Consider the following 24,481-nt stretch of genomic DNA (forward strand, 5'->3'; position numbering starts at 1 on the left):
TTCTCACGGATTTAGCTTTCTTGTGGAACATCATGGTCCTTCTTATTTATGACATCTTCTATCCACTCTTTTTACCATAGCAGCCCAATAATGGACCAACTCTTATTTTTTTGGGCAAGGTATTATTCTCGTTTTTAGTCTGTGCCAAGACACTTGACAAAACCATTGAATTATTAATGAAAAGACTGTCCTTTGGCCTTACTCGGGCAAAAGACCACTAATCGTGTGAGAGGTAGGGGTGGGGTCATATTACAGCACAAGGAATAGCTTAGAATTGTTTTTCACTAAAAGGAGAAGGATGGGACAGTTTCTCTTAGAAGAGAAAAAATGAACATGCAAGCCTCCAGGATAGTCAAAAGTAATGTAAGACATGAAAAGAGGACACTTTCACTGTGACATTAGTCGGCTTACAAATTTTAAACCAATGCTTTAAAATTTGCTCCTCAGAAAACCATAGAATTTTGGAGTTGGAAAGGATATTAGAAATAATCTCATCTAAATCTTTCATAAGTGAGGGAACTAAAGTCTGGGTTAAATACTAGCTGTAGGTTAGAAAGCTCTTTAGCAACAGAGTTAGGCTTAGAGCTTAATGTCCTTTCTTCTATAAGCTGTCTCAGCAAGCTTAGGGATGAGTTAAGGTAGCAATAAACCTTTATCAAAATAGAAACTCAATTTTCTTTGAAACATGTTCACTTTTTTTTGGCCAATACTTGAACATTTATCCTTTATAAAGTTTCCTAAGGACTCCATTGTTTTCACTAGTTGAAAACATGCTTTCTTTCATTTCCTCAATCCTTTCTCCTTCCCTTACATATTTACTTTACTGCCCCTAGAACTCCGTATGTGTCTTCTCCTTAAGACTCCTACTATGGGCTGGGCACGGTGGCTCACACCTGTAATCCCAGCACTTTGGGATTACTTCGAGGTCCGCCAAGGTGGGCGGATCATGAGGTCAGGAGTTCGAGACCAGCCTGGCCAACCTGGTGAAACCGCATCTCTACTAAAAATACAAAAATTAGCTGGATGTGGTGGCAGGCACATGTAATCCCAGCTACTTGGGAGGCTGAGGCAGAGAACTGCTTGAACCCCGAAGGTGAAGGTTGCAGTGGGCTGAGATCGCGCCACTGGACTCCAGCCTGGGGGACAGAGCAAGACTCTATCTCAAAACAAAACAAAACAAAACCAAACCAAACCAAACCAAAAAAGATTCCTACTATGTGATCATCCCTTCCTTGCTTTCCCTTCTTGAGTTTTATTAAGGGTGTTCCAATCATATATCTGGAAAGGCAAGCATAAGCCAATACTTCTTACCACACTTTTCTTGAAACCTTGTGGGGTAACTTAAAGAAGAGAAGAAATGGCTTAATTATGAATTATTCAAAGTGGAGATTTTGCTATAAATATGTCTATGCAAGTACACTATACTTCCTACTGGGAGCAGCTGTTCTAACGCAAACCTAATCATATAAAAAAGTATACATTCCTATTATTACTAACAGTATTCATTGTAAGTAATATAAAATAGATAATAAGATTTCAATTATAAAGCACAGCTTCACAGCATCAGCTTCTGGAACATGTTCTACATCTCCTTTTTATATTTGAAATAATGATACTGACAATTTCAAACAAGTTAACTGAGATATAGAAATATGTGATGTTGCAACGTTTACTACACAGAATGCAGTGAAGGACCTCGAAGTAAGCTCCTCCCCACCTTCGTCTCCAAAATAAAGCCACTGAGCAGCCAATATAAGTCCTAAAACAACTGCATGCTTGAGCTCTCTCTCATACAATCTTAGTTTCTCAGTTGCTTCCTGCAAACTTATTTTACTTTAGTTATGGTCACACAAAGCTTCTTGTCTGGATTTTCTGCCTGTAATATGTTGAACATGACAAATTGGAAAGAAGCAGAGAGGGAGTCTCTAGACTCAGGTCATAAATGATACCAAGAAGTGAAAGCAAGTCAAATGGTAGCCAGGGAGGAGACATAAGACCCACATAAAGCAAGTACAAATGCTCAGAAATCCAAGCTGGAAAAAATAGTCCAATTAACCCCAATAATCTTTGGGAGAATTACTATTTTAGAGTAAATAATCATTGTTCATGCCACCATGCATCTTTAGGAACAAATACAATCTTCAGAAGATTCTCTTTCTTTTTTGAGATGGAGTCTTGCTCTATCGCCCAGGCTGGAATGCAGTGGTGCAATCTCGGCTCACTGCAACCTCCGCCTCCTGGATTCATGCAATTCTCTGCCTCAGGCTCCCAAGTAGCTGGGATTACAGGCACCCGCCACCATGACCGGCTAATTTTTGTATTTTTAGTAGAGACAGGGTTTCATCATGTTGGCCAGGCTAGTCTTGAACTCCTGACCTCGTGATCCACCCACCTCAGCCTCCCAAAGTGCTGGGATTACAGGCGTGAGCCACCGTGCCTGGCTAGGAGATTCTTTTTAAAATCCAGGATAAAGTGAAATATATTTTAGAAGAATTTTATTTAAAATATTTAAATAATATTAAATTAAATAATTTATTATTTAATAATAAATTAAGTAATCTGAAGACTTCATTTATAAAAAATGTTTTTCCTGTAAATTTGGGATAAATGAAGTGATTTTATGCAGTGATTCCGCAACTCACTTCAGCTCTATTAAAAATTCAGACATAAATTTTCATTTATTTTAGCTACTTCTTTTTTTTATACCTCCTTCCCTATCTCAAGGGGAAAGTTCCTTCACAATTGTGTTATCTTCTGGTCTTATATTTTAGCCTCTGACCTCAGGCAATCCATTTCAGAAAGCCTCTCAATTCCTTCAAAGTATCCTTTTCTTTGTTTCCGGATGTACTGGGCCTAAGGACATCAATATGATCTGTCTAGGATTCTGGAAAAATTGTCACTTAGTGATATTCATTAATTTTTCTTGAAGAACTCTAAGTCTTTCCATTTATTTTATATATTCTTCATCACATTTTAACACCTACACATTCTTATAGTTATTCATGTCTTGACTATTGATTTACAAAAGGAAATTCCCGGAAGTCAAAATGCACAATCTATTATATCAGTTCTTGTTGGAATTTATTTCTGCATACCTCAGTCCTTCTTGCCCCATTTCCTTCTCGGATGATTAACTTTTTTCTTTAATGAGATGCCCCAAATACATTCCTTATGCAGTTTCACCAGCCTTTTATAGAGAGAGTTGATCCTTCCTGATGCAGTACAGCCATACAGCGTGCCTCTGAGCACAATGCCATAATCACACCACTTTCTTTGCTGTCATGCAGAACTGGAAACGTTCAGCTGATCTGAAATCCAGTATTACCTAGAGGTCTTTGTTAGCGTTAAGGGTTTTTGTTTCTGTTATTGTTACTTTCTTCTTCCTTCTCTCGAAGATCTTTTTTCTGTGTTTTTTAGTTCAGCTTGAATTTAACTCTTGACTTCTCAAAATTATTTGACATAAACTTTACATATATGGTAGAAGTACTTAGGTTAACCAATGTTGATGTCTCATGATGAAGTAGGAATACAAATCTATAAAGTCAGTTTAAAAAAAAAGGCTGGACATGGTGTCTTATGCCTATAAGCCCAACACTTTGGGAGGCAGAAGCAGGATGATCGCTTGAGCCCAGGAGTTTGAGACCAGCCTGGGCAATATAGTGGGACCTTGTCTCTACCAAAAATTAAAAAGTTATTTGGGTGTGGTGGCGTACGCCTGTAGTCTCAGCTACCTGAGAGGCCAAGGTGGAAGGATGGCTTGACCCAGGAGGTCGAGGCTTCAGTAAGCCCTGATCTCACCACTGCACTCCAGCCTGGGCAACAGAGCAAGATCCTCTCTTAAAAAAAAAATGAAACTATTCCTATGAATTACAAAAAAGAATGGAAATTTTAAGTTAGTGTGGTCCAAAACATAGATTAAAATAGTTTCACCTGAAGCTACAGTCGTAAACAGAAGTAACTGTATGATGAAATATAGCATCTATATTTCAAAGGTGACAGGGGTGAAGACATACAAAAAAGGGTCCTCATGACAACTACTGTATATGGTCCATGTACTTTTCTCTGTGTTTACTACTTTGGGAGTTCTGTGCAATACAACCAATGAATGTGTTAGAAAGACTACTCATAACTCAAGATTCTATGAGTCTATTAGTTTATTTACAGTTATACTTTTTTTCTCTATTTCATTAAGGATTTAAATTATATTTATTACATGGTGGCCTCCAGAGCCCTTCCAGATTTCCTATTTAAAAAGTGATATCACAATTTTTCATGAAATCTCCAAAGAGCTTAAAAAATAAGATAAACACACTTCATAAAAATTTCTTTTTTTTTTTTTTTTTTTTTTTTTTTTTGAGACGGAGTCTTGCTCTGTAGCCCGGGCTGGAGTGCAGTGGCCGGATCTCAGCTCACTGCAAGCTCCGCCTCCCGGGTTTAGGCCATTCTCCTGCCTCAGCCTCCGGAGTAGCTGGGACTACAGGCGCCCGCCACCTCGCCCGGCTAGTTTTTTGTATTTTTAGTAGAGATGGGGTTTCACGGTGTTAGCCAGGATGGTCTCGATCTCCTGACCTCGTGATCCGCCCGTCTCGGCCTCCCAAAGTGCTGGGATTACAGGCTTGAGCCACCGCGCCCGGCCAAAAAATTTCTAATTAATTCTAATAATGACTCAGAATACATTTAATTCATACTTACTAATTTGCCATAAGTATTTAAAAAATGTTTTCTATGTGATTTTTTAAAAAAAGATATCTTAATGAATAGCCATTTAGGTAAGATCTTCTTTAGTTCCCAACTGTATAAACATCTCTTTATTTCTTGCTGGATTTTGTGGAGAGATCTTTACCAAAGTAACTTCTAGGAGTCAGCTGCTACATACTCTCAAGCTTACATGTCTTAAAGTAGAAAACTAAAGTGGGAGAATCATGCAGAATTTTGCCCTTACATATAATTAGAAAATTAAATAAACTCGAATAATGAATAGCCTATAAAATATTTAAGTCTGAAGGAATTATAATTTCATGTGGATAATTACATGCTGAAAGTAAGATCTCTATTTGACACCATGAAGAAAAAAGATACATGAAAAGTTTCTAATGAAGAGAAACCTCTCAATGGATTTTAACTCATTACTTTTGATAACTAAGGAAGGTATTTTAATCATTAGTTTATCATAGAGCTACCACTAATAATACTCTATTTACATAACACCTTTCTTCCAGAGGTCTCAGACATTTTATAAACATCTCATCAAACTTCACAACCCTCCAGTGAGACTGTATATGGAGAAATACACAGGTATTAAATTAACTCCAGAAGATTCTTCCATATTTTCTCTGAATTCATAAGAGGATAATGCCAAAAAATACTTTAAATGGAATATAACAGGAAAACATTTTAACTAATTAATCTTTTTTTTTTTTTTTTTTTTTGAGACAGGGTCTCACTCTCTTGCCTAGGCTAGAGAGCAGTGGCACGATCATAGCTCATTGCAGTCTAGTCCTGGACTCAAGCGATCCTCCTGCTTCAGCCTCCCAAGCAGCTGGGACTACAGGCATCTACCACCTCACTTGTCTAACTTTTTATTTTTATTTTTTGTAGAGACAGAGTCTCACTATGTTGCCAAGGATGATCTCAAACTCCTGGGCTCAAGTGATCCTCCCACCTCGGCCTCCCAAATTGTTGGGATTACTGGCATGAGCTATTTTGCCTGGCCTCACAGTTTATAATTGTTAAAGGGCCTTTTTTCTAGTTCATGCTGACTTCACACAGAAAATTCACTCATATGGAATTAAGCCTCGTTTCTTTCTTTTTTTTTTTTTATTCAAGGATTAAAAAAAAGGACACAAGTATTGTAAAAAGTACTTCTTAGTTGCCTCCACTCTAGAGCAAGGAGGAATGAGCACAATCTGTCTTGGACGCTTTATTAAAACAAATAATAAAGTTTTGTTTGTTTTCTTTAGTACTATCTGCTTATTAGGAATTAGATTCCACTTGACATTTATTTCACCTAAATTTTTCTTTTTTCTACTTGAGGCAATAACAAGAGGCAATGCTACTCTTCCTCTTCATTATTTTCAAAGCTTTTCTCAAAATAGCATTGATAGTCTCTACCCTGGCTTTATCCAACACTTTAATATCTCTTCTATATTATCCCATGGCCATGCATAAACCATGATGAACTTTGTCTGATTCTTAGATTTCTCTTCCTTTTTTTTTTTCTTTTGAGACGGAGTTTCACTCTTTGTTGCCCAGGCTGGTGTGCAATGGTGCAATCTCGGCTCACTGCAACCTCCGCCTCCCGGGTTCAAGTGATTCTCCCGCCTCAGTCTCCCGAGTAGCTGTGATTACAGGCATGCGCCACCGTGCCCGGCTATTTTTGTATTTTTAGTGGAGATGGGGTCTCTCCAAGTTGGTCAGGCTGGTCTCGAACTCCGGACCTCAGGTGATCCACCTGCCTTGGCCTCCCAAAGCGCTGGGATTACAGGCGTGAGCCACTGCGCCCGGTCTAAGACCTCTCTTTTGAAAATACTAGTCTACAAGTACTCTTTGAAAAATAAAAACGCTTACTATTTTTAATTTTAATTGAAGTTAGTAAGGAAATTCCTTAGGTAGCTATTTTATCTCCCAATCATGTTGGTGAATTTACCTTGAGATTCAGTGGGTGGGAGCCCAGCAGCAGTCAGGTGGAATGGCCTTTAAATAAAGTACCAGTTTGGCACAACAAAGCATACCACACATGTTCATTTGTACATTCATTCATTCATTCAACAAACATTTACTGAGCTAGGTACTGGGAATACAGAGATAAATATGACATAGGACTATAATTGAATTCCCAATGTCAATATTGTGTGCAAGATGTTCTGAGAGAAGACAGGTAGAGTGCCCCTTTTGGGGGTGAAGGAAGACGTCACTGATGAGACATCTGGCTTCCATAGGCAGATTATGAGCATAACATGAAAAGCAGGGTTTGGAAAGTCTTGTGGAACATTCAGAAGGAACTGACTGAAAGTACCTTACACCCCGATGTTCATAATAATTACTGAGAGAAACAGTTATGTCATTCTAGATTGGGCCACGCTGTCTATAGTCCATACAGCGAAAAATGATCCATCTAGAAAAATAACCACACAAGCTAGTGGTCAGAAAACCCAAAATAACAGTACTGTGGTTTTACTATAAACATAGTAAAATAACTTCAAATCAAATATAGAATATAAGAAGATTCAAGTAAGATATTCAATCTTAAAATGCTTTGAAAGAAAAAAAAAAGCACAGTATAAATATAAGAAACCATTATTATGAAAAAGAAGTAAACTTTCAGCCCAGTCACAAAAAGCCAAAATACTTCCTTTTGATAACCCCTAAATTACATTTTTCAGAATGTCTTTTTTTTCTTGAAGGCATCCACAATATTCCACATGATGTCTAAGTGTAGCCAGACTGAACTGACATTCTTTAGGCATTTCTTCAAAGAAAGGAATAAGATTTGACAGATTCCTTTGCACAGGGGGAAAAGGCATAGAAGGACAAGGTCTGGTGTGAATCTTAACATTGCTCTCTCCATCTGCAACAGAGTCCTCCTCTGCTACACTGTAATGATAGCTTCTGAAGGTGTTAGCACCCAGCAAGACATTTCTCTGTCTTAAAAAAAAATTCCATAGCTTTCACTTTGGGATTTGAAACTAATCTATTGTGTTTAAAAACACACACACTAATCCCCATAATATTTTACAGTTTAGTTTAGAAATACAAAATTTCACCACTTGACAGGTAAAATATGAAACCAATGCAAAAAACACATTTTAAAAAGTAAATTGACAAGTTAAAAGAAAGTCTTTCTTTTATATTGCTGTCAAATGATAGTCATGGCATAGTGGTATTGTAAAGTAACATTATAGTGTCACTGACTCAATGTAAAAACACACCTAAATTGTTTTGTTGATATTGAAGTGTGCAGACGGCTACTTCTACAAACAATTTAGTTTAGTTTGAAGTGGTTGAATCTGAATAGAAGTTCTCCAGGACACATGTTCCTACATGTGTCCTTTACAAAATGTTCTTTTACAAAAATGCATTTTTGTAAAAGTATGTGTAATCTAAAAACATATAGGCCAAAAGTAATTTCTACCTAAGAAGTAATCAGAAGGGACTTAATTATATCATTCCCAGGGCACAGGCTGCTATTCAGTAATGCTTGGTATTGTAACAGCAAACTTACAGGAGTAGCCAATGGAGATGCTTATCATGTACTGTGAACCATGACATTCCAAATATGATGCTTATCAGTCTATCAAAGTTTGAAGTAGACAGCATATGAAAGAGGCAATCATATACGGCATATATAAACAGGAGGGCTATCATAGCAGGGGGGGAAAGGAAAGCATGATCAGGTTAAGTATTCAATTAGCTTAATTGGCTTTTATTGGCTTTGTAGGTAGGCTAATAAAAAGTCAGCTAAGATACATAATATATGGCTACAGATTGTTACTCTCTGGCAAATCAGGGACTAACCTTTCAATTTATTTTAGTTCTGAAACTGGTTAGAGTTTGCACTGTCAAGCAACTAACATAAATTTAACATTGGAGCAGTCAGTATCCATTCTGATTGGCCAGTACTAGTTCAATAATGCCTGTTAAGTATTTTGACTATTATTCCTGGTTGGTATCAAATATCTAAAGGAGGCAGAACAGGCTACATACTTCCATTATGATTTTAACAGTACCACATAGACATAACTTAAGAGTCAAAAGGTAATTATTTAATTAATCAGCCAATAATCAGTAATAATTGTTTTCTATTGTCTTTGTAGCTCTGTGTTTCTACAATACAACAGGTACTATGCTAGGAGCTTTACTTGAAGGAAAGAAAAGACATGGTTCATGCATTCAAGGAGTTCATATACATATATACTATAATACATAACATTAATACAGAAATAAAATGATTAGTGGACAATGAAGTGCAAAACTGAGTAAAATAATAATAAAAATCATAGAAATTTGGAGGCATTTATAATCACTGTGGCAGCTATAGTAGAGTTCAATGAAGAGGCCAGTCATAAACTGGTCTTGAAAGAATGTAAAGATTTGGATACATGAAGGATACGATAAAGAAAATATATAATCCAAGAAGTGGAAATGTGCATGGACAGTATAAAGTGCAGTAAAAAACAAATAAAACCGACAACAATGAAAAATAAGGCTACCAAGGGCTTGCTTCCAAAGAGCCTTGTAAACTGCTGTGAGTGAGCAGGGAGGAGCTGCTAATCAGACTGGGTGAGATGCCTTGATCTGGACTGGGCCATTTTTACTTATGTGTGCCAAAAGGTCACACACAAGGATGAATGCTCCTTGCTTCTTCTTTTCTATCACTGAAACTAGATCTGCAGCAGAACTGAAGCCTTCTTGGTTCAGATAGCTCTTCTCTGCTGCTGATGCTATTTTTTCACCCATCAGGCAAAGGGATATGCTTTTTTCAAGGCACGCCCTTATTCCTACTTCCTTACTGCCTCTTGGTCTGTCTCTGCCTATCTTCCCCAATCCTAAGAGCTCTTAGCTTCCGGGAAATTCTAATTATCTCAGGCCTGATGATTTGTTTGTGGCAATATCTGGCTTTTGCCAGAGGGAGAAGCTATATTTAGGCCTAAACTTCTAATTGTTCATCAGTTTTCTAGAATAGTCTGATGGTTTTAGACACCCTGTTAATGTTACACATAACCCATCTTTATTCATTTGCCATCACTTTTTGTGTATTTATCTCCCTTGGGAGCCTCATGAGATTTATATAGAGGAAGGTATGAGGACTCCTGGGTTTCTCAGTCCAGTGGTCAAATAGGATCCTAGTGCTACCAATATAATCTAATGGAAGCAAAGCAAAACTGTTTGAATTTGGTATGTAGTATATAAAAGAAAACTGCAGAAGTTTGAGCAAGAGTGTATCATTAATAAAATAAAATGGTGTAGCCATATTTGCAGCAAGAATTAGGAAGGTGGAAGATTGAACCTAGGTAGAACAGACAGGCAACTGCAGTAGTGCAGACATAAGGTGGTAAGAATAGCAATGGTAGGAATGACGGTGAAAATATAGGTCTGAGAGATATTATTAAGGAAAGAATGGGTGACATATTCAATGCAGAGATGATGACAAAATATTCAAAAGTGACTTGAGGTCTCCTATTTTGGGAGCCTGTAAGATTTGTGAGTTTGCAGCTCTAAAAAAAAAAAAATGGGAAAGAGGAGTCTTTTTCTTCTGCTGCTTAAAAAAAATTTTTTTAAGGGAAAGTAGAAAAAACTTAGTGAAGGTGAGGTGGTTACAGTATATCTTCTAATATTATATATTTTTGAAAACATAAGATTAAAAGGAAGTCAAACACGAAGTCATGTTACAGAACCTTAAGGACAGATGGGCCAATTAATGGAAGGTATAAAAAAATGGAAAAAAAAAAAAGGTATAAAAAGAAGAAAGGACCAGGAATTGGGCTTTGTAGAATTAACTACTGTTAGGGCACAAGAGGAGGAAAATCAAATAGAAAAAACTAGGCTGGCAAGGTAGGAGGAGAGCAGGAAAGACCATTAGGCAAAGGAGAATCAAATATAATTAAAATAAAGAATATTAAATAGCTTTCATGTAAAATAATACCAAGATGAATGTTTCCAACATGAAAATCACCTTTTTAATTATATAAGTCTCTGAGAAAATAATTATATTGATTGACAGCTCATTTACAATAACTCCTCAATATCAATCCCCAAGTCTTTTGCTGCTATTCAGACTTATCCCCTGATATCCTATAAAAATAGAAAACATACTAAGAGGACTATCTAAATTATTTCACATGTTAGAAGACTATTAGTTCTTCTCAAAGTTACTCCTTCGTAAGTTAAATCATACCAGTTTCTTAAAATGTAAAATCTATACTCCTTTTTTTCTTCACTGTTTTCTTATGAACTTTCCTAAATTTAGTAGTTATTGCTTGTCCTTAGGACAAAATATCTAATTATACGGTCTGATTAAATCTCTTTATGAGTAAGGAGAACTCAATGCAACCCCAGAAACCCTTGAACAAAATGAGATGTTTAGACTTATTTAGGGCTTTTAGTCAGTAAGGACAAACCTATTTCAGTGAATTTCAGGACTTCATTTTATGTATTCTTTAGGGTGTGTTTCTAAACTCTGAACATTAACTGAAATATAAGATGCAACCCACTGAGTTGAAGTACCATCTGTTAGCAACCAAAAGAATGGTATCTATTGGCACCAATTAGGAAAATAAGAAATAAAAAAGAAAAAGAAAGAATGGGAATAAAAGGTTACTTGCTATAGTCTTCAGTCCATGTTGCGCTGAAGTGGAAAATCATTTTCAGAGAAACAATATTATGAATGGAGTGCATTGGTTTTGCTGATCTTGTCACAGCTATTTTCTTATCTGTATTGGAAGTTAAGGTGAGATAATTTCCATGGTTAAATAGAACCATCTGGGCTTTGGTTCTCAAATTTTGAATAGAAGTAGGTAGGATCTAAGGTTATACATTTTTTTCTAGCCTTCATGAGTTGTGCCTCAAGTAGTAATCTGATAATGCAGTTACAGCAATTTTCCAATAGTTATTGCTACAGTTTTTGGACTTGGGTAATGCATTTGGTCCACCATAGTGGAGGCTGTGTCTAGTTTACTTCTTTAAGGGCATCTAGAAAAAAACCTAAGTTATTTCCCTAATACACTCTAATATCTTGAAACACTAAATGTTCCTTCAAAATGCTCTTGTGTTTGTAGGGAATGACAACTTCCTAGAAGGATCTAGTCCACTACATATTTTTATTACGGTTATATTCTCCTAATAAGGAAATGAGAAGAAAGTCAATTGTTGAGCTTCTAACACAGACAAGATACTTAGATACATTTTTATTTTTATTTTTATTTATTTATTTTTTGAGACGGAGTCTTGCTCTGCCGCCCAGGCTGGAGTGCAGTGGCCGGATCTCAGCTCACTGCAAGCTCCGCCTCCCGGGTTTACGCCATTCTCCTGCCTCAGCCTCCCCAGTAGCTGGGACTACAGGCGCCGCCACCTCGCCCGGCTAGTTTTTTCAAGCCTGTAATCCCAGCACTTTGGGATACATTTTTATTTAACTCTCATAGTAGTTTTGTGATGTAAAGATCCTTTGATACTTTTCATTTTATAGCTCAGTACACAAACACAGAGAAGTTCAGTAACTTGCCAAAGGTCACAAAGCTTGTAAACTGATAGAAATGGGAGCTCAAGCCAAGACCATCTACCTACAAACTGCATGTTTTTAGTTATTTGTCTAATCAAATAGAGAGGATTTAGAATTGAGGTAGGGTATAAATATGTCTAGGAAACCACTGACAGCGAAACATAAGGTTTCCCTACAAAAGGATTAGTTCAGCCAAACTTCTTTCACATTATGAAAGTAACCCTTATCCCAAAAAGCTGCCATACTGCCCAAACCTCTGACAGTTCCCTTAGGAATAGAAGGGTTAAATAAAAGGTCAATTGAGTTAAACAAACAAACAAACAAACAAACAGGCATTATTCACCCTTTCTGGCTTTCATCAACCCCACCCTCGGCCCCCAATTGGGTAGCTTTCATTTCAAAACTTGAAGAAAAGGGATATGAAAAATATATTCTTTGCAAACATTTCCTCAGGGCAAGAAGAAAAAACAAACATTTGATAAAAAACACCCACATCAATTAAAGTTGTTTCAAAGGAAACATCTGAATTGAGGTGCCATCTCAGGGGAGAATATAACGGGATAACAAGATGAGTAAGCACCAATAGAGCATGACTCATCCATTTTGCCAGTTAAAGGTACACACATAGAGTAGAGGCAGTTAGAGTAACATATAGTGACCACTCAAGTATTCACTTCTTCAATCAATATTGTCAGGCACTATGCGGGGCAAAGCTGAACCACGATGCTGGTAGAATTCTGTCCCAGACATACAGGATGGGGATTGAGAATTGTAACATGGAATCTCTGAGGCTGAGGGCTGGGCATGTTTCTCCCATGGACTTAAGAATCAGAGAAAGCTATGCTGCAAGGTAGAGCAAACACCCAGATAGAAACAGAGATGACAGAAGGGAGTCAGTCCTGTTGGCTTCAGCAGGACAGTTTAGCTCAGTGTTGGAGGGCATGAACTCTATACCAGACAGCTGTGTTTAAGCTTGGCTTCATTATTTATAAACTATGTAACCTCAGACAAGTTACTTACTTCATGTTTTCTTTGTTTTCCTTATTTATGAAACGGTGGTAAAATAGTATCTATTTTATAGGGTGTTTGTGAACATTAAAGACAATGCAGTTCACTTTCTGTATCCATGGATTCTGCTTCTGTGGATTCAACCAACCACAGATCAAAAATATTTTAAAAAATCAATAAAAATAACAATACAATAAAAAACCCACAAAAAACCAATAGAGTATAACAAATATTTATATAGTATTTATATTGTATTAGATATTACAATTAATCTAGAGATGATTTAAAGTATACAAGAGGATGTATATAGGTTATATGCAGACATTATGGCCATTTAATATAAGGCACTTGAGTATCTGTGAAATAGGTGTCCATAGGGGTCCTGTAAGTTATCCCCCTTGGAAACTAAGGAATGACTTTATATCTAAAGTGCTTATTGTAAGGGCTAGCATCTAGGAAGCTTGATGTTATGGACTGAATTGTGTCCTTGCTGATATTGTTTGGATGTTTGTGCCTTGAAATCTCATGTTGAAATGTAATCCCCAATGTTCCAGGTGGGGCCAAACACCCATGGTGTTTGGGTCATGGGGGTGGATCCCTCATGAATAGCTTGGAACCTCACAATAATAAATGACTTCTTGCATTGAGTTCATGTGAGATCTGATTGTTTAAAAGAATGTGGGGCTGGGCGCAGTGGCTCACACCTGTAATCCTAGCACTTTGGGAGGCCAAGGCAGGTGGATCACCTGAGGTTAGAAGTTCAAGATCAGCCTGGCTAGCATGGTGAAACCCATCTCTACCAAAACCACAAAAATTAGCTGAGCATGGTGGCATATGCCTGTAATCCCAGCTACTTGGGAGGCTGAGGCAGGAGAATCGCTTGAACCCGGGAGGCAGAGGTTGCAGTGAGCCAAGATCGCACAATTGCACTCCAGCCTGGGTGACAGAGCAAGACCCCATCTCAAAAAAAAAAAAGAAAAAAAAAAAAAGGTGGTACCCCACCCTCATGGTTCCCTCTCTTCTTCCCATGTAATATACTGGCTCCCCTTTGCCTTTTCACCATGACTGTAAGCTTCCTGAGGCCTCATCACAAGCTGAGCTGATGCCAGCACCATGCTTCCTGTACAGTCTGCAGAACCAAGAGCCAATTAAACCTCTTTTCTTTTTTTTTTTTTTTTTTTTTGAGACGGAGTCTCGGTCTGTCGCCCAGGCTGAAGTGCTGTGGCCGAATCTCAGCTCACTGCAAGCTCCGCCTCCCGGGTTTACGCCATTCTCCTGCCTCAGCCTCCCAAGTAGCTGGGACTACAGACGCCCGCCACCTCGCCCGGCTAGTTTTTGTATTTTTTAGTAGAAACGGGGTTTCACCGTGTTAGCCAGGATGGTCTCGATCTCCTGACCTCGTGATCCGCCCGTCTCGGCCTCCCAAAGTGCTGGGATTACAGGCTTGAGTCACCGCGCCTGGCTAAACCTCTTTTCTTTATAAATTACACAGCCTAAGGTATTTCTTTAAAATTAAAAAAAAAATTTTTTAGTTTCCATAGGTTATTGGTGCAGAGGTGTTGTCTGGTTACATGAGTAAGTTCTTTAGTGGTGATTTGTGAGAGTTTTGTGCACCCATCACCCAACCAGTATATACTGCATCCAATTTGTAGTCTTTTATCCCTCATCCCCTTCTCACCCTTTCCCCTAAGTCCCCAAAGTCCATTGTATCATTCTTATGCCTTTGCATCCTCATAGCTTAGCTTCCACTTATCAGTGAGAACATACGATATTTGGTTTTCCATTCCTGAGTTACTTAACTTAGAATAAAGTCAAATTGTCTATTTGCAGACGACATGATTGTATATTTAGAAAACCCAATCATCGCAGCCCCAAAACTCCTTAAGCTGATAAGCAACTTCAGCAAAATCTCAGGATACAAAATCAATGTGCAAAAATCGCAAGCATGCCTATACACCAACAATAGACAAACAGAGAGCCAAATCCTGAGTGAACTCCCATTCACAATTGCTACAAAGAGAATAAAATACCTAGGAATACAGCTTACAAGGGATGTGAAGGACCTCTTCAAGGAGAACTACAAACCATTGCTCAAGGAAATAAGAGAGGACACAAACAAATGGAAAAACATTCCATGCTTATGGATAGGAAGAATCAATATCATGAAAATGGCCATACTGCCCAAAGTAATTTCTAGATTCAGTGCTATTCCCATCAAGCTAACAGTGACTTTCTTTGCAGAATTAGAAAAAAACTACTTTAAATTTCATATGGAACGAAAAAAGAGCCCGTATAGCCAAGACAATCCTAAGCAAAAAGAACAAAGCTGGAGGCATCGTACCTGACTTCAAACTATACTATAAGGCTTCAGTAACCAAAACAGCATGGTACTGGAACCAAAACAGATATATAAACCAATGGAACAGAACAGAGACCTCAGAAATAACACGACACATCTACAACCATCTGATCTTCAATAAACCTGACAAAAACAAGTAATGGAGAAAGGATTTCCTATTTAATGAACGGTGATGGGAAAACTGGCTAACCAGATGCAGAAAACAGAAACTGGACCCCTTCCTTATACCTTATACAAAAATTAACTCAAGATGGATTAAAGACTTAAGTGTAAAACCCAAAACCACAAAACTCTGGAAGGAAACCTAGCTAATACCATTCAGAACATAGGCATGGGCAAAGACTTCATGACTAAAACACCAAAAGCAATTGCAACAAAAACCAAAATTGACAAATGGGATCTAATCAAAATAAAGAGCTTCTGTACAACAAAAGAAACTATCATCAGAATGAACAGGAAACCTAAAGAATGGCAGAAATTTGTTGCAATCTATCCATCTGACAAAGGGCTAATATCCAGAATCTACAAGGAACTTAAACAAATTTACAAGAAAAAAAAAAAACAACCCCATCAAATAGTGGGCACAGGATATGAACAGACACTTCTCAAAAGAAGACATTTATGCGACCAACAAAGACGAAAAAAAGCTCATCATCACTGGTCATTAGAGAACTGCAAATCAAAACCACAATGAGATACCATCTTATGCCAGTTAAAATGGTGATTATTAACAAGTCAGGAAACAACAGATACTGGCGAGGCTGTGGAGAAATAGGAACGCTTTTACACTGTTAGTGGGAGTATAAATTAGTTCAACCATTGTGGACGACACTGAGGCGATTCCTCAAGGATCTAGACCTAGAAATACCACTTGACCCAGCAATCCCATTATTGGGTATATACCCAAAGGATTATAAATCATTCTGCTATAAAGACACATGCACACATATGTTTATTTCAGTACTATTCACAATAGCAAAGACTTGGAATCAACCCAAATGCCCATCAATGGTAGACTGGATAAAGAAAATGTGGCACATATACACCAGGGAATACTATGTAGCCATAAAAAAGAATAAACTCGTGTCCTTTGCAGGAACATGGATGATGCTGGAAGCCATAATTCTCAGCAAACTAACACAGGAACAGAAAACCATACATCGCATGTTCTCACTCGTAAGTGGGAGTTGAACAATCAGAACACATGGATACAGGGAGGAGAACATCACACACTGGGGCCTGTCAGGAGATGGGGAGCAAGGAGAGGGAGACCTTTTGGACGAATACCTAATGCATGCAGGACTTAAACCCTAGATGATGGGTTGATAGGTGCAGCAAACCACCATGGAACATGTGTACCTATGTAACAAACTTGCACATTCCACACATGTATTCCAGACTTTAAAGTAAAAAAAACAACAACAATAATAATAATAATAATAATAGTTTTCAATCTCATCCAGGTGACTGCAAATGTCATTAGGTCATTTCTTTTTATGGTTAAGTTGTATTCCATTGTAGATATATACCACAGTTTCTTTATCCACTCGTTGATTGGGTTAGTTTCACATTTGTATTTTTACAAATACAAGTAGTTTCACATTTTTGCCATTGTGAATTCTGCTGCTGTAAACATGCGTGTACAAGTTTCTTTTTTGAATAATGGCTTATTTTCCTCTGGGCAGATACACAGTAGTGGGACTGCTGAATCAAATGGTAGTTCTATTTTTAGTTTTTTAAGGAATCTCCACACTGTTTTCCATAGTGGTTTTACTAGTTTACATTCCTATCAGCAGAAGTGTTCCCTGTTCACCACATCCATGCCAACATCTACTATTTTTCGATTTTTTAAATTATGGCCATTCTTGTAGGACTAAGGTGGTTTTGATTTGCATTTCCCTGATCATTAGTGATGTTGAGCATTTTTTCATATGTTTGTTGGCCATTTGTATGTCTTCTTTTGAGAATTGTCTATTCATGTCCTTAGCCTACTTTTTGATGGGATTGTTTGTTTTTTCTTACTGACTTGAGTTCATTGTAGATTCTGGATATTAGTCCTTCAGACGTATAGATTGTGAAGATTTTCTCCCACTCTGTGGGTTGTCTGTTTACTCTGCTGACTGTAACTTCTGCCATGCAAAAGCTCTTTAGTTTAATTAAGTCCCAGCTATTCATCTTTGTTTTTACTGCATTTGCTTTTGTGTTCTTGGTCAAGAAATCCTTGCCTAAGCCAATGTCAAGAAGGGTTTTTCCGATGTTATCTTCTAGAATTTTTATAGTTTCAAGTCTTAGATTTAAGTCCTTGATCCATATTGTGTTGATTTTTGTGTAAGGTGAAAGATGAGGATCCAGTTTCATTATCCTACATGTGGCTAGCCAATTAACCCAGCACTATTTGTTGAATAGGGTGCTCTTTCCCCACTTCATGTTTTTGTTTGCTTTCTCAAAGATCATTTGGCTGTACTTGGATTTATTTCTGGGTTCTCTATTCTGTTCCATTGGTCTATGTGCCTATTTTTATACCAGTACCATGCTGTTTTGGTGAGTATGGCCTTATAGTGTAGTTTGAAATCACGTAATGTGATGCCTCCAGATTTGTTCTTTTTGCTTAGTCTTGCTTCAGCTCTGTGGGCTCTTTTTTGGTTCCATATGAATTTTAGGATTTTTTTTCTGGTTCTGTGAAGAATGATGATGATATTTTGATGGGGATTGCATTGAATTTGTAGATTGCTTTTGGCAGAATGGCCATTTTCACAATATTGATTCTACCCATCCATGAGCATGGAATGTGTTTCCATTTGTTTGTGTCATCTATGATTTCTTTCAGCAGTGTTTTGTAGTTTTCCTTGTAGAGGTCTTTCACCTCCTTGATTATCTATATTCCTAAGTATTTTTTTTTCCAGCTATTGTAAAAGGGGTTGAGTTCTTGATTTGATTCTCAGCTTGGTGACTGTTGGTGTATAAGGGAGCTACTGAATTGTGTACATTAATTTTGTATCTGGAAACTTTGCTGAATTCTTCTATCAGTTCTAGGAGCTTTTTGGAGGAGTCTTTAGGGTTTTCTAGGTATACATTCATATCATCAGCAAAGAGTAGCAGTTTGACTTCCTTTTCACTGATTTGGATGCCTTTTATTTCCCTCTCTTGTCTGACTGCTTTTCAGCCTCAGGTATTTCTTTATAGTAAGCAAGAACTAACACTGAAAATTGGTACCAGGAGTGGGGTATTATTATAAAGATACCTGAAAATGTGGAAGTGGTTTTGGAACTGGGTAACAGGCAGAAGTTGGAAGAGTCTGGAGGTCTGAGAAGAAGACAGGAAGATGAAGGAAAGTTTCCAGTTTCTTAGAAGCTAGTTAAATGGTTACGACCAGAATGTTGATAGAGATATGGACAGTGAAGTCCAAGCTGAAGAGCTCTCAGATGGAAACAAAGAAGTTATTGGGAACTGGAGTAAAGGTTACCCATTATGCTGTTGCAAAGAACTTGGCTGCATTGTGTTCATGTCCTCGGAATCTCCGGAAGTTTGAAGTTAAGAGTGATGACCTAGGGTATCTGGCAGAAGAAATTTCTAAGCAACAAAGTGTTCAAGATGTGGCCTGGCTTCTTCTAACAGCCTATCGTCAGATACAGGAGCAAATAAATGACTTAAAGTTGGAATTCATATTTAAAAGGGAAACAGAGCATAAAAGTTTGACAAATTTGCAGCCTGGCACATGGTAGAAAAGGAATACAAGCAGAGTGTGGAGCAGCCACTTGCTAAAGAGACTAGCACGACCAAAAGGGAACCAAATGTTAATATCTGAGACAATGGAAAAACAGGCCTTGAAGGTACTTCAGAAATCTCTGAGGCAGCCCCTCCTATCACAGGCCCAGAAGCCTCAGATGAAAGAATGATTTCAGGGACCAGGCCAAGGACACCACTGCCCTGCTCAGCCTTGGGAGGCTACTCCTTGCAACCAGGCTGCTCCAGCTCCAGATGTGGCTCAAAGGCCCCAGGTACAGCTCTGGCTGCCACTTTGGAGACTGCAAGCCATAATCCTTGGTGGCTTCCATGTGGCAGTAAGCCTGTGGCTGCACAGAATGCAAGAGTGAAGGAGACTTGGCAGCTTCTCTCTAGATTTCAGATAATGTATGGGAAAGCCTAGGTGCCAGGGCAGAAGCCTGATGCAGGGGTAGAGCCCCCACAGAGAGGCTCTACTAGTAGGGCAGCACCAAGGGGATGTGTGAAGTTGTAGACCCTATACAGAGTCCCCACCAGGGCACTGCCTGGTGGAGCTGTAAGAAGGAGGTCACTGCTCTCCAGGCCAAAGAATGGTAGAGGCAGCAGCAGCTTGATCCTCAGCCTGGAGAAGCCATAGGCACTGAACTCTAACCCATCAGAGCAGCCCTGTGGGCTGCATCCAGCAAAGCTATAGGGTTCAGTTGCCTAAGGCCTTGGGAGTCCACCCCTTCCATCTTTGCACCCTGAATGCAGGACATTAAGTCAAAGGAGATTATTTTGGGCCAGGCGCAGTGGCTCACGCCCATAATCACAGCACTTTGGGAGGCCAAGGCAGGTGAATCACGAGGTCAGAAAATTGAGATCATCCTGGCTAATGCGGTGAAACCCAGTCTCTACTAAAAATACAAAAAATTACCCAGGCGTGGTGGCACATGCCTGTAGTCCCAGGTACTCAGGAGGCTGAGGCAAGAGAATTGCTTGAACCCAGGAGGCGGAGGTTGCAGTGAACCGAGATCGCGCCACTGCAATCCTGCCTCGGCGACAGAGTGAGACTCCGTCTCAAAAAAAAAAAAATATATATATTATATTTTGGAGCTTTAAGATTTAATGACTGTTCTACTGGGTTTCAGACTTGTGTGGGGCCTATTGCCCCTTTGTTTGGGCTGAGTTCTCCATTTTGGAATGGCAATGTCTACCCAATAACTGTACCACCATTGTATCTTGGGAGTAAATAACTTTTTTCAGTCTTACAGGCTCATAGGAAAGAACTAATCTCCAGATGAGACTTTGGACTTGGGACTTTTTGGTTAATGCTGGAATAAGTTAAGGCTTTGCAGGACTATTGAGATGGGATGATTGTATTTTGCATGTAAAGACATGAGATTTGAGGAACCAGGGGCAGAAGGATATGGTTTGGGAAGTTTGTTCCCTCCAAATCTCAGGTTGAAATGTAATCTCCAGTGTTACAGGAGGGGCCTGGTGGGAGGTGTTCAGGTCATGAGGCCAGATCCCTAATTAATAGCTTGGTGCTGTCCTCCCCATAAGTGAGCTCCCACTCTGAGTTAATGCAAGACCTGGTTTAAAAGAGTGTGGCACCTCCTTCACCCCTTGCTTCCTCTCTCACCATAGGATGCACCTGCTCCCCTTTGCCTTTCATCATGATTGTAAGCTTTCTGAGGCCTTACCAGAAGCCAAGCAGATGCCAGCACCATGCTTCCTGTACAGCCTGAGAACTGTGAGCCAATTAAACCTCTTTTCTTTATAAATTACCCAGCTTCAGTTACTTCTTCATAGTAATGCAAGAACTAACTCCTCACCCCCCAAATTAATATGTTGAAGCCCTAACCCTCAATGTGACTGTATTTGGAGACAGCTTTTAAAAAGAAATTAAGGTTAAGTGAAGTCATAAAGTCAGCTAATCCAATAGGACTGATGACCTTATATGAAGAGAAAGGGAGTAATCTCTTTCCCTACACACATGTACCAGGGAAAGGCCATATGAGGACACAGTGAGAAGACAAAGCCCTCATCAGAAACCAAATTGGCTGGCACCTTGATCTTAAGACTTCCCAGCCTCCAGAACTGTGAGAAATAAATTTCTGTTGTTTGAGTCACCCAGTCTATAGTATTTTGTAATGGCAGCCCAAGCAGACTAACACAATAACATAAATCTTTGATATCATTATTATTCTGATTTTGGTTCCTGGGTCTAGTTCTAATTCATAGTAGCCTTCTGAGGGCTAGACAGTTTCTACTTTGACATTCTGAAACATAGCACAGCATTGCAATAATACATTTCCTACTGTTGACTTAAAGAGCATTAGTAGGCTTCTGCAGATGATAACCAAAGAGTCTTAAGCAATAAATAATATTAGAGGTTAGGGTAAAGAAAAATCACTTGTAACTCATGACTGGGATGAAAGTATCATGGAAGAGAAGTGATTTCAGCTAGAATTTATAAAATGGTTAGCCTTTTAAAAGGTAGAGAGAGAGAATATACTGATAACTGAGATAAGAGCATAGAATTATTCATATTGTGCACATGCCAACACTACACATCAGCATGAAATTTGGATTACTCCATGTTAGGTTTTTATAGCTATAGAGAACACTATTTACCAATTTATCTAAAACATATTAAAGGTACAAATTTCAAACAAATTTCTAGAAGCTTTACTAAAACCTAATACATTATTAAGTAGGTAAGGTAAAAAAAATTTTCTCTCTTATGTTCATTGAGGATGAAAATCTTATGAATTATCTCAATTTTATTCATTGTTCTAATAACAAAAAATCAGCTTTCAAAAGTTCAAGTTTTCTGAGATATTACAGCAAATGCATTAGCTCATCTAGATCTTTGTTGGACAGATAATCGACTTACTTTTCTATGCTTTCTAATGGTGAATGCTTCAAATATGATATTAAAATAGGCAAATAATTGTCTATCTATCTGTCTTTCACTACCACTTCACATAGGATTCTGAGTGAACTGTCATGTAAAAATCAAAAGGTCATGTAAGTCTTGCTCCCTCAAGCAAACTCTTATCTTTAGGAGACCTCACAGGCAAATTTTATGACTGCTTCCTTTTAAAACTATAAACATAATGAAACCATTCTAAAAATAATTATGGTATATCACCCAAATAGCTCACAAAATCAAAGACCTGAGAGAAACACTGCCTGAAAACTTTAAAACATTGTTATTTAAATATATATTGACATATTTTGATGCAAAGTAATTTTTTTAATTCAGAAAACATAAGCTAATAATAATTTTTTTTCATGAAAAAAAAAATGACCAAAAGGAGACATGACTTTTGACCTAAGCGGGAGGCTGGAAGCCAGACAACTCATTTTCTTTTTTATAGCTTTTAACAAAGTCATGACTTCTTAAAATCTGTTATTCTATCCAAAACATTGGTCTACTCTTCAGGTATCATCTCTTTCACCAAGATATTCATGGATTCCCAGGCTGGGGAGAAAAAGGCTCCAGTCATACATTCATTCCTAAAATGTTTATTGACTATCATGTATGAGTCAGGCAATGAATCTCTGAGGGCCAATACAGCTTAAGGAAGAATATGTTTGGAGTGACACATCTAATAGAGATATCTACCGTAGATACCTCAGGTAGCCTACAGTAGCCTTTCATTGTCCCCTGGTCAAGACATTCTCCCATGCAACAAATTGTTTGATTTTTTTGTTTGTTTGCTTATTTTCACTTAAATCTACTTCCTTGTATATTGCCTACAGTTAGTAATAGAACAACTACAGCATTATTGTCACCAAGATGCTTCATAGAATTTAGACAACATAGTATTCAAGAATATAATATTATTCAACTCATTTTATTAGCTATTGCTTCTCCAAGCGTATCCCCAACTCTTCCATTCTCTTTTTTTACAAAACTAATTTTCTAGTTCATTATTTGTTTTTGTGACTCCTCCTACATGATTCAGCTTCTGCAAATAGTTTTTCTTTTTGTTTTCAAATGATCCTGGGTTTTGCTCTGTCGCCCAGGCTGAAGTGCAGCCGTGTGATCATAGCTCACTGCATCCTGGAACTCCTGGGCCCGAGCAATCCTCCTGCCTCAGCCTCCCAAGCAGGTGGGACTACAGGTGTGTGCTGCCACACCTGGCTAATTTTTTTAATTTTTACTTTTCTGTAGAGACAAGGTCTCACTATGCTGCTCAGGCTGGTCTTGAACTCCTGGCCTCAAGTGATCCTCCCACCTCGGCCTCTCAAAGCACTGGGATTATAGGTGTGATCCACCACACCCAGCAGTTTTCACAAATAGTTTTTGAAGAAGCTCAGTCTTGGCAGACTGTGCCGGGTTGTCATGCTGCCGCTGCCACTGTGCCAACCCTTCAGGTCTCAAAGAGGCTGGGTGATGCTCCAGAATGGGAGATGAGCCAATCTGGGAGCAGATTTGATCCAGCTTCATTCAGCATTACTACCAGTTATTTCATAATGAGAAAACCCAACTAGGTGCAATTTACATTGACGTGCCATGCCTCATGTGGGAAGGATGGCAATTCCAGGGGAAAGCTGCCACTGTGGAGTTGTCTAGTCATCCCTTCCAAAAAATCCAGCACAGCATCACAGCACAGGACCATCAGCCCACGCCAGCTGCATCATCAGCATGGTTGTGGGCCAGCTTACGGTGGATGAAGACTCCATCATGGGGTTCCATCAGATAGATGTTCCTGTTGAAGAACATCAACAATACTTGGGTTTGCGCCAATGACACATTCAGGCTTGGCCTGCACATCCCAGGCTGATCTCTTCCCAGCCAGGCAGTCATGCTGTTTCCTCCTCCCTCCTCTTTCCAGTACCATTCACACTCCAGATGCTCCACATCTCATGCCAAAGGAGCGGGTCCATGGTGGCAGTGGGCCTAGTGCAGTACTGCCACCCAGGTGTTGTGCATGATGTTTGGATGTTAGACTAGTTGCATCTGAAGGAAGAAGTTTGGGTTATACCATTCATGCCTTGAAAGGCTTAAGTAAGGCAGAAGGGAAGGAGAAAGCAGCTGCCTCACCACCCAGACACTGATTTGTTCAGATGTTTCAATGCCTCATGATACAATAAAACCACAAACATTTTCTTAAAAGCAAAAAAAAAAAAAAAAAAAAAAAAAAAGCAGCTCAGTCTTTACGTATTGGGTCCCTTCTTTC

General features: G+C 38.6%; 1 protein-coding gene and 1 pseudogene across 1 annotated transcript in view; one reads left to right on the plus strand and one right to left on the minus strand.

The window, feature by feature from the left end:
* Nucleotides 1-24,481, minus strand: part of DPH6 (diphthamine biosynthesis 6) — a 452,167-nt gene that overhangs the window by 153,238 nt on the left and 274,448 nt on the right. The gene's annotated exons all lie outside the window — the stretch shown is intronic.
* On the plus strand, nucleotides 23,705-24,188 carry LOC100430359 (nuclear transport factor 2 pseudogene; annotated as a pseudogene).

This window comes from Macaca mulatta, chromosome 7 (genome assembly GCF_049350105.2).
Source record: "Macaca mulatta isolate MMU2019108-1 chromosome 7, T2T-MMU8v2.0, whole genome shotgun sequence".
In the NCBI taxonomy this organism is placed as follows: Eukaryota; Metazoa; Chordata; class Mammalia; order Primates; family Cercopithecidae; genus Macaca; species Macaca mulatta.